Raw genomic sequence first — 11,992 nt, forward strand, 5'->3', positions numbered from 1 at the left:
CAGCTGATCAGGATTTGGTGGTGAGTTGGATCAGGTGGTGGAGAGATACAGGACAGGCCTGACATACACAAACGTATAGTGAAGGTGCAGAGGCTCAGATCTGTGACATCGTTAAGTCCCAGCTCAGTGTCCATATTTAGATGTAACAGTGCTATATAGACTTTACCTGGTAACTTGTATGAGTAATGTTTTCATCTCAGGCATGTAAATTTCATTTGTGAATATATTTTTAATACTTGTACAACAGATTTTTTTGAGTGTTAAATAGAAAATATATGCTGAAAATGAAGTGATGGGTAGCACTCTTTAGTTCACCCCTGCTCTCGAAACAATGTAGGTGGTCCAATTAACATATTTGCATTTTTTCATTTGCTTTTGCTGTTTAACTTGCAAAATATTTCCAGTGTGACATTTGATCAGGTCTTGTAAACCTCGTCGTTAACCAAGGCTGCTGTACTGATCACCGGATCTTAACTTAATTGTCACAGTGCACTCAGAACAAAACAGCCATGCAGAGATATGAGTCACAGTGACATTAAAACTGATGAAGACAGTCGTCGTTAGAACCAGCAACCTGAATGAACTAAAAAAGATAATCTAAATTCAACTGGTCTAAAATATCAGGATCTCAGTGTTAAGTCCATATTTTTGAAGTAGAAGCTTTTACTGGTTTTACTTAAGAAAAAGAAATAATAAGGAATTGTGTTGGAATTTGTCCAGTTTAACAGCTGCAGTTTAACAGATGAAATCATGTTCAGCGCTTTGTCCTGTCAGTAAACAGATTCTTTATTTGCACTGAATGGGACAGCATATATTTTCACTGCTTTTGGCATAATGACAATAAAAGATAAATAAAAGATAGTTTCAAAGTCTGACCTGCAAAGCCCGTCCACCCAGTGTCCTCCTCAGTCATGCTGGTTGCATGATTGCTGTAGAAGTGCTAAACTACTGTGACCTGATTAATTGAACTGAGCTCACACTGCAATAACTAATCAGTGAGGTGGTAGTTTAAGTACTTCATTACCAGAATGTATAAATGAAGTACATCAGAAGATGTTGGGGAAGAAGGACTTTACCGGGTGGGCCTGGACCCCCGAGGCCTGTCCCTGTGCCGACCTCGTCTGAGTCTAATAGATTTATAAGATAGAGCTCATCAAAAGACTAAGATATGAATATAAACATGATATTTGTCAGTTTAATTTAATGTTAAGTTGAACTGGAGTTAACCAGAAACCTTTACTCTTCCAACTCCTCTACTTTGTCTAACAGTTAGCTTAGCTTAGCCTAGCCAAGTTTTCTTTGGGTTTCTCGTGTTTGTTGTTCTTGCGTGTAAAAGCAGTCATCTTGCATCACTTCTGATTGGTGAACATGAGTACACAAGAAAGAGACCATCAGTTTTAACATCATTTTATATAACACTCTATTTCAAACCTGGATCAGACACTTTGCAAAACATGGAGGCTAATTGCAGTTTTTGCAAATTGCTAATTGCATGGTTTCAAATTGCAATTTTGATTTTAAGTTGACTAATTGTTCAGACCTGCTCTGGGGCCTGTCTGAAGTATTAAATTGACATATATTTGTCTCCACACCTACGCAGGAGAACTTTTTTGTAAGTGTGAAATGGAAAATAGAAGAAGAAGTAGAGATGTGGGTGTTCCTATTTACATATTTTTATTTTCTGTTTCTTTAGCCAAACATGTTATTTGATCAGAGCACCTGCCTGTACACCTGCTGTTAACCAAGCAGTTATTTTCTAGCTGCTACACTGATCACAAAATCATGACATATGAATGACAGGAAGTGTCCAGTGTCACGTACCGATATTAATGACAACAATGATGGGTCAAAGCAACATATGATGAACATTTATTACGATATCATGATAAATGTAATGCAGTGGGATAACTTCTACAGTTATTATGTTAGCGACGATGCCTCTTTGCTTTTCATTTATACACAGCTTTGTGGCGTATGATGGAGTGTCAGGGCCACATTAAGATGATAACCTGCCACGGCTGCTGTACCCTCTACAACACGGCTTGTGTCGATAATTTAGTGAAGCAAACTGATCAGCTGTCCTATTGTGTCTTTTGTGTGTTTGGTTTTGTGTTTTCAATGAACTGAAAGCCCTCTTTAATGCACGAGGGTGTGACCATCAGTGTTGGGTAAGTTACTTTAAATTAGTAACTTAGTTACATTACTAGTTACTTCCATCAAAAGTAACTCAGTTACTTCAAGTTACTCGTTACTTTCAAAGTAACTAGTTACTAGGGAAAGTAACTTTGGTTTTACTCAGACTTCTCTTGTTAATGTGTTGCTAACTGGATACCCAGCAAGAGTGCCAGTCTTCTAGCTTGCTTACTTGCCACAGTGCACTGTGCCACCTACCAAAGGAAAAAGTAATGTGCATATTTCCACGAGAGAAATCCCACGCCTGGACCGTCGTTGACCGCCGCATGATTCTAGCCTACGTTACAGCGTCATGTGCGCTTTTTACATCCAACACAAAAACTGCAGTCGTGGTGCTTTCGATTGTACTCAGAACTCAGAAATTCTGCCTTCCGAATAGGAAGATGTAGGTAACACCAGACTGCAGATGAGTTGCATACAGAGCTGGACTGGGACAAAAAATCAGCCCGGGCATTTTGACTAGAGACCGGCCCACCATTGTAGCAAAAATCATAAAGCCTTTGAATGAAAACAAACACTGTTGTGACAGTGATGTTCACTGTCTTGATGGTATACATGTATCAATCTATCAATCGTTTGTTGTAAGACTCAGATAATTATTTATTAAAAGCTAGACATTTTAAATGAGAGCAAGAAAGTATTTCTTTGTGTCCCCCTTTCCCTGTTAATGCCCTACCTGCCCCCCTGGCAAAACTTTGCTAGATCCACCCCTGCACAGTTACCAGCTGTCAGCTACATAGAAAAGGATCCTGGTGTTATTTGTCTCTCAGAAACAGTTCATAACTTCCCTTCAACTCATTCATGTCACCTAAAAGGTAAACCTGTTTCTCCATCACCTGTTCAGCTCTGATGATTCAGTAAGGACATCTCCTGGTTTCATCTTCATGTTTCCTCACCACTCTCACCACATAAGCAAACCGATATCATGACCAGCAGCTTTACAGCTGTGGCTCCAGCAAACATCAGCTGATACTAGAAAGTAATATTAAATAAATTCTAACAACAGCTGATCAAACGTGCTGCTGTTGTTTAACGTGACAACCGCTGGTTTCCTCTTTCTGGCGCAAAGCGGACGATAAATAAACAAGAGGGAAAAGCCAATCAGCTGATCATTGATCAGTTTCATGATTAAAGTAGCAACAGGAGAGGGAGGGGAGAGAATGAGAGAAGAAGAGGCAGCTGTGCAGCGTAAACACAGAATAAATCCAGCTTTGTGTCTTTTTCATTGTAGCTGAAGTCCGGGACAAACTGTGTTCCTTTTCACCTAAATACGAAACCCGTAATATTTTCTCTGAATATGAGACGATTCCGTTTTTTAGGGAACGGTTGGCAACTCTAATAATTAACCGTATGAACAAAATAAAGTTCAACATCAGTAACATAGCACCACCCAGCTGTATAGAAACTCCGTCATGCTAGCTAGCACGCAGTACGAAAAAGTCAGCACAACGAAAATAAACTCCACCTAAACTTGGTTCATATCTCACCCAGATAGACTGCAGGTCATAACTTCTTACCTGAAGTTCAGTTCACCTGACACTCAGACGGGCGGCCGCTTCGGGTCTCTCCTCCTGCCTCCCCTTTCTCTCATCCACCTGCTGGCTTCCACCACTTGCTAATGTTACTGAATCTGTGGAAGCTCCGCGATAGCCACCACACGAAGTAACGAATAACGAGCCTATCTAAATCCCAGTAATGAGTAACGCGTTCCTGATTTTGGCATAATAACTAGTTACCGTGCTCGTTACCACAATAATAACGTAGTTACTGTAACGCGTTACTTAATAACGCGTTAGTCCCAACACTGGTGACTAGGGATGGGTACCGGTATCCGGTGCCATGATGGCACCAGTTCTGACATAAACGGTAGTAACCAGACCGAAAAGCAGCGCACATTTCGGTGCTTTATTTCGGTGCTTTTTTTTCCTGAGCTGTGATACACTTTAGATTCTAGCCAATCATTTTACGTTTCCGAGGATAGTAGGCGGGTCCAGGTACGTACGTTCTTTTAGAGCAGAGCTACAGATTAAAGATGCCCAAGGAGGACCAGTCAAATGTATGGCTGTACTTCACAGCAAAATATGCAAACTCAGCAGCCTGCAACAAGTGCTTTAAGCTGATACTGTGATACTGTCAAAGGAGGTAACACCTCGAATCCGATGAAACACCTGGCGACGCATAGCGTTTTTTTTAAAAGCCGAGAAATGCGCCGTATTTGATAGCTTGCTGCGAGACCTCACACCGTGCACATCTACTGCGGGTGGGTTGCCAGTTATCGACCCGGAGTTAGCAACATCCCCCAAAAACCCGAAGAATAGAGTCCTGGCCCCTAGCCCTGCCAGTGTAGCAGAAATGATGACGGATGATGATGGCGGCAGCAGCCGTTCTTCTCTGCGTGAGTAGCGTAATGTTGTTCGTGTGTAATTTACGTTGAGTAGGCTAACCACGTTATTACATTAATGCATGTAAGGTGAACTAGCAAACATCATCATAGCTACATGCGGCTGTCTTGTTTGATGGCAGATACTCCCTTCACCCTGGCCAAAAAGGCTAAAATGACCAAAGAAAAAGTGGAAAACAGTTAAACATGAGAGGTTTTTGGATAAAGTTTGTGTTTTTTCCATTGTTTAAGCACTGCTTCCAGCCAAGAGTGATACCATATATGCCCCATAGCTGCAGAAAAGGCTAACATTGTTATCTTTTTACAAAAAAACAGCTGAACATGAGAGGTTTTTGGACAAAGTTGGTGTTCTCCATTCTTTAAGCACCGGTTTGAGTACCGTTTAAGCACCGGCACCGTTTCAAAAGTACCGGTTTGGTACCGGTATCGGATAAAACCTAAACGATACCCATCCCTACTGGTGACCATCCACATCCTCTCATCTGTCCAGTGTCAGCCATTCATTTTGTGCAAATGGTCTTTTTGCACCATAACTTTATTGTCCTGATACTGATCATCACACTGTGTATGTGCGCTAAAACAGCAATCATTTCACTGCTCAGGTTACAAAATGTCATAAGATGCTGCGTGGCCGTACAAGCTCGACTTTGGTTAGCAACTCTCTGAGGCTTTTACTATGAAGCAGAACGCTGTCTTTTCCGGCTAACTTCAAGAGTCGAGTTATCCTTTGAACCTAATCTGCTCCAAAGCAATTTATGTTCCAAATGTGAGATCAACAGGTACAAAATCACCACCTACTAACCAGTAAGACCAAAAAGAACAAAATAAAATCACCAGTCCTGGAAGATCCCTCAGACCGCTGTGTGCAGAGAGTAGGAGGGTGTAAAAATTTTTCAGCAGAGTCTGACGTCTTTGTCTTTCCATGATTAGCAACGATAATGAATATAGATTCTCTACAACTTTACTGTTTTGTAAGTATTAATATATGATCCTAAAGCAGGACACCTGCACTGTAATTAATGACCTCACATCACATGTTTAAATTACGCTTTTACATTTAACCTTTTAATCAGACCAACAAAAAGCTCATACTCCATTTTAGCAGCGGTCATTGTGACACTGATGATAAAACTTGTGTAAAATTGCAAAACTGTAAAAAGAAATAAAAAATAATTTATTTAAAAAAAAAAGCATTTTTGTAGCTCAATGTTGAAATTACAGTTAACTTTACTGGTTGGCTGTTTCACTGGTAACACTTCAAAATAACATGCTAAGGTTTAATAGGTTATAAGGAATACACTCTGAGCCCTGGGCAGTGTTGTGCTAATAAGAGAAGGTTTGTGTGCGCAGTGAAACAGTAAGTTTTGTATTTCATAATTTATTGATTTTCTATTATCCTTTCTGACCTACATTAATGAAGCAGTCATTAGAGCACCATGTCCGCTCTAATAGTTCTGTAGTTTGATGCTTGAGTCATTGCACACTTGTTGAAACTCCCTCACCCGTCAAAGCAGCGTCTGTGTTATTCGCGTCCAGCAGATGGCAGTGTTTCACGGCTGTGTGAAGCTTCAACTGGATTGTTCGTTTAAATTAGATGGTTTTATAGAATAGTTTGTGTTTGCCATGTTACAGTGGGGAGGAAAAACTCCCTTTTAACAGGAATATCTAGACATGAATGAGTATTCCAGTGGGGCACTATCTGTGCTATCTATAAGAAATATTAGGAACAACAAAACAAAGGATCGCGTCCAGTGGCATTTTAAGAGAGTGAATACCGACGCTAAATGTCTTTGTAAAGCAAAAGCACTTTGTTAGCCTTTACAGTGTAAAGCTATGGATCAATGTGCAGTGAAGAAAAATCGAGGTAGCCAGTCTGTCCTTTCCTAACCAATCACAGAGCTCCTTACATTGCACCATGTGGCTAATTTGCATTTTACTGATATTGCTGGGCTGCTGTCAATCATTTTGTCTTTATATTACAACAGAGCATTGACCTTTAACCTGTTTAATTCATACTGAGTATTTAAAAAAATGTATTGTCATAATAAATTCTGCCTCACTGAAACACCATTTTGCATTAGCACCTGACTTGTCACTGATGATATCACTGCACGAGCAGCTTTTAGGGCAAAAGGGGAAGCTACATTTAAAGGCTTTACTATCTGGACTTTTTGTATCCCTCCCATCTGCTCATAGCAGATGGCTAACCCTTCCCTGAGCCTGTATCTGCTGGAGGTTTCTTCCTGTTAAAAGCGTGTTCTTTCTTCCCACTGTCACCAAGTGCTTGCTCAAAAGTGATCATTTGATTGTAGAGGTTGTGTATTTATGTTGTACTCACTGGCCTGCATAATGCAGGGTGAATACTTATTTTGCTGTAATATTATCTTAGAAAAACCTGGTTGACAAAAATTTACACATTATAGAAATATAAAGCTAACATGGCCACCACTTCTGCTACTTTTACCACAAATAATTTCCTGAAGCACAGTAAAAGTCTCTCTGTTACCGACTGTTAGAAACCCAGCTCATATTTGGAGACAGTGGCTTGTAGCCTCCTAAAGGAGAGAGAAGAACATTTGTTTTAGTAATAATCTAATAACAGGCCAATTTTCTTCCTTCATCCAGACTTCATTCAGCAGAGAGCCATAAGCACAAGAAATGAGATGATGAGTGAGATCCACATTTTTTTTCTCAAACCCAGAGATTTATTGCTACGTGATAATGCCCACTTACAAAGCATGGAAGCTTAGTTGCAGTTTACACTCACTGATCACATTAATCAAATGTCTTTATGTTACAGGTTTAAAAGTTTTATCCAAGCACATCTTCTCCATCACTGCTGGCTGGACACCTGTTCCATGGATGTGTCCTCTCTCTCTGTTTTCCACCCTTTCCCTGTGTGCCAGTTCCCCTCCGTCTGTCTTTTATGCGCTCGCTGTCTCTCGCTTATTTTTGTTGTGAAATGTATGAATTTGTAACCGTGTTAAGAAATGACATCAACTGAATGCAAGCAAAACTTCCAACAACAGTCAAGTATTGCTTCACTGTAAATCTGCAACCTCTGAACAAAGATCCACAAAGTTCCTTTTCCAGGACGTCTTTTTAATTCAGGAAAGTCTTCAGTTTTCATGTCTTGAATTTTCTTTTATTATAGTTATTAAAATGTACTGAAGATCGACCGATGAGCTAAAAGTCAAAGCAGAAGAGAGGACTTCTAGCTTTTTGCTTTGTCTTGCCTTGTTTTAACGCTGTGAAAACGCAGTGCAGAAAGAAAAACTAAAGCTTGTAGTGAAACAAGCAGCAGGTTTTACAGTTATTTACTCTTAATTATACAGTGACTCTGCTGTAATTCTATTGTAAAGTGCATTTTATAGCAACTCATAAGTCAGATGTTTTTCTTTACTTCTGTGGGGTTTTGTTTGTTTGTTTGTTTGTTTATTTCCAGTATAGGTTTTCAAATAAAATGGGGGGGATGTGGTTGTTAAACTGTTGCTTTGTGGAGCGGTGACACTGATGACTAGGACAGTGTTGTAAAAGGTGTAGCATAAAAAGAAGTCACAGAGGAATCCGTGTCCTTTTTCTTTCTGTTGCCTCCACAGGTCTGTTCTCTCCTTTCTGCATGACCCTCAGCTGCACACAGGTCAGTCTTTGGACTCGTCATTTTGATCTTCTATAATGTTTTGCTTGAGCATGTCCTGCTTTTCTGTAATGTTATTTCTACAGTTTTAGCAGTTCTTCTTGAGGGAAAGAGAAAGATCTAAAAATCTTATACGTTATATATGTTAAATAACATGTGTAGTGCTCACATGTAATGCAGATGTTAGCTTTGATCTAACTTCCAATAAATCCTGATTGGATGTTGTTAGCGTTAGCACTTGTGTTTGCTTCTACACGTTAATAGGAGATGCCCATATAACCAGGCTCTGCATAATGAATTCACTGTTACCATTTACCAGCTTCAGAGAATTTCACTCAGCAAAGACGTCTTTACCAACTGGTGCTGCAGACGAGTGCCTCCTGATTGAACAACTGGAACCAACCACTCATAAGTCAAGGAAAAAATGAAGGTAATCTTTAAAAATGGTGTTACAAATGCTGGGCAAAACAGAAGAAGGTGTTTCTAATTAAATACTAACATTTATGAGATGGTTTATTCTACTGCGTAATTATTACGCAGTAATTACGCAGTAATTACGTAGTAATTGCTGCGCAGCATTAACTAAACATTTCCAATAACGTTTTTTACTGGAACTCAACAAGCTCTTAAACACCGATTTGGGAAAGTTGATCATGTCCTGAGATTTCTAATGTAATTCTGTGTTTTTCTTCCTCAGGGAATCACGAGGGTTCAGTGTTCCTGCTTGCTGCTGCTTCTGCTCTCTGCTGCTGTGCTCACACAAACCTTTGAGTTCAAAAAGGAACACATCCTTCCAGAGGGGTCAAAAACGTGCAATGACATGATGAAAAAGATTAACAAAGAAAATACATGCAAGGCAATAAATACTTTCCTGAAAGAGAAGGTGGCATCAATTAAGGCTCTGTGTGAAGACAAAAAAAAATGACACCATCTCCCACACGTGTGACGTCATTGACTGTAAGAGGACGAGTGAGGAACCTTGCAAATACAAAAATCTAGACCTTGTCAGATTATAATATTATTTTATGCCATGTTAGACCCTTAATTAAAGATGGTGAATTATTATGTAGTTTTAGTTTGCATTATTCTCCTGAATTAGAAGAAGGTGATAACTATTGCATTTGTTAAGCTGAGTTGCATTACATTAGACTGCTGGTTTATTGTGAATGAATGATATTGTTTTATGATGCATTATACTGCTGAGTTATGAGAAATACTGTTTGCAGAAAGTCATCGCCTTATTTGTCTGATTAGAAGAGAACAGAACACACTGGAGTTTTCTGCCCCATCTCAGCGGGAGCAGATAAACAGGGAGCCAAGGTTGTAGCTTAGGCACTGTGTGAGAGAAAGAATGTGAATGTTTAGGCTTTTATGATTAGGTGGGGGCCACTAGAGGCTATAAGAGTTTGATCAATGCTCCACCATTTTGAGATCTGATGCTGTCTGCGTACGGTGTCCATCTCCCACGCGTGTGATCATTAAAATCATCGTTTGACTCAACCCGGCCGGACCAGTGTTGTTATTGTGGTTTTTCCTCTTGTATCCATCCCCAATATTTGAATCCGTAACAGTTTGGGGGCTCGTCCTGTGGTATTGGGGTGGAATTTTGGAGGTTTGGACGGTCCGAGGTTGTCGAACGGACAGGCACAAGCCAGTGGTCTGACGTGAGTGGGCATAAGCCGGCTTATACAAAGGTAAGGCACTACCTGTTGAATTATTTCCAAAGTGTGCCAAATTGGACATGATAAAATTAAAGTCTACTCACTGAAGTTACTGGTAGATGTCTGTTTGGATTTTGATGAAAAATCTCATGAGAACTGTGACAGTACTGAGTAGTTAGAGCAGTTGGACTGCTGAGTGAATTTAGTTTGATAGGGAATTGGTCATTTAGTGGGTTAGAGTCCCCATTGGTCAGACAGGTTGGACCTGCGTCAGTCATACACTTGTTTTGGGGTGTTGACTGTTGTTTCAAAGTATTATAAATTTTTCAAGAACGGCAGTTGGACTGCTAAGAAGCGCATAGCCCGGAGGTTACGCTCCCTCCTGGCCGTGGACGCGCGACCTTGACCTGTCGGCGAACAGGGTTAGTTCAGTTTGGCTTAACTGTGGGGTACGGGGCATCCTGGAATAAGCTAGGAGTTAGAGTCTCCTTACCGTTTGGAACGGTATCTGCGCTTTTTTGGGCAGCAAAGGTTGGACCTTGGGTGTCGGACACTTTTAAATTGAGTTAGGGACTTTAGAAATGAGGCCAGAAACTGTTGGACAGATACTGGTTAATTGATTACAAAAAAGTTGGACTTTCTTCGGTTGGACCCTTAACTTAAATTTGTCAAAATTGTGTAGGCGCTAAATCTGCCAGGCCTGACAGTGGTTGTAAATATAAGACGTCTTTGTAATATAAAATAATAGAGCTGTGTGAGACGAGGCTGTGTGTGACGAGAGCGCGCTGCAGCGCTGCGAGCTATTTTTAGACGGTGTGTGAACATGCAAATGAGGTGGCTGCTGTGAAGCGCACGGAGGACTTCTGCTTCCTGTTTAGCGTGTTTTTTGAGTGTTATAATTATAATTTGCAAATACTGTTAAAGACCTGTAAATAAGACGCTGATTTTGCTGATTATAATATTACAAATAAGGTTTTGAATGACTAGGGTGAATGTTTGATGTTTGGCTGGGTTTTGATATAGAAAAGACAAATCGTGCATGATTTAGACCGACACTTCAGTCGGCAGAGTAAGACTGAGTGATAAATACAGCTGTGATTTGTTTCAGTTTTATGGTGTGAAGCAGGATTTATAAGATTTTTAAAGTGACTCTTGGTTCAGCCCAATAATATAAGCGGTTACATTTGATTTACTGTTGGTTTTATCATAATATAGGGTGTGATCAAGCACGAATTTCAGCTGTGTGTGTGACAGGAACTCTGCATGCCCATAAAGGCAACGGCCAGACTGTGAGAAGTATGCATGGTTTTCAGAAAAGAAATAGTAAGTGAATGTTTTCAGAAAAGAAATAGTAAGTAAATGTTTTAGTGTGTTAATACAGGTGGATTTCTCCCAACCTGGAAACCTGAGTACAGCGGCAAAAGCATAAACAGAATTGGGACGACAGACAGGCCAAGCTTTGGCTCAAAAGTTTACAGCTTGACCCCAACTTTGTCCCCACCCTGAAAAGAAACTTAAAGGACATCTTCTCCTCCAGTTATCGGTTACCATCACTGGAAATTTGCAGGCAAGTTTTTGACTGAATTGTTATTGGCACCATGTGTCCCTGAATCTCACAAGCAAGCTCTAACTCCTGGCTGAAGACATGGAATGCTGTTATTTAAGGTGGGGAATCAAAATTTGGGAAACAAAATAAAAACACACACACAACCAGAGAAATGTATGAGAAAGGCACGTGTTAGAGAAATGCCTTGTTTGAGAAAAAAGTTAAAATAACCCACCTACAAACGCACACACACGCAATGAAGAAACAGCTTACATTCATGAACACGTGAAGATTTTCCAGCAAGGTTAAAGCAGCGAAACTTAACATACACCTGTTGCTGAATGATAAAGTTTATCCACTACTAACAAATAAACTCTCTGGGTTGCAGGACAACAACTTAACTTAAAAAAAAAGACACTGGTCTGACCAACCAGTGATGACACGACAAATTTAGTGGTTAGAAGATTCAAATTGTGACATGTTTTCTGCTGATTGATTAATACAAGTGATTACTGAATGAAAGAAAATTCCTTTTTGGGCTTTTAAACATGATT

At 40.0% G+C, this 11,992-nt stretch overlaps 1 long non-coding RNA gene across 1 annotated transcript in view; it reads left to right on the forward strand.

The window, feature by feature from the left end:
- Positions 1–10,091, forward strand: part of LOC146360604 (uncharacterized) — a 29,497-nt gene extending 19,406 nt beyond the window's left edge. Inside the window, exons 2-4 of the long non-coding RNA XR_014799372.1 lie at positions 8,194–8,234; positions 8,551–8,661; positions 8,929–10,091. This is a non-coding gene — a long non-coding RNA (uncharacterized LOC146360604). The remainder of the gene's footprint in view (positions 1–8,193; positions 8,235–8,550; positions 8,662–8,928) is intronic.
- Positions 10,092–11,992: the final 1,901 nt, after the last annotated feature.

Source organism: Perissodus microlepis, chromosome 23, assembly GCF_051167445.1.
Source record: "Perissodus microlepis isolate ML-2025 ecotype Zambia chromosome 23, ASM5116744v1, whole genome shotgun sequence".
NCBI lineage: Eukaryota > Metazoa > Chordata > Actinopteri > Cichliformes > Cichlidae > Perissodus > Perissodus microlepis.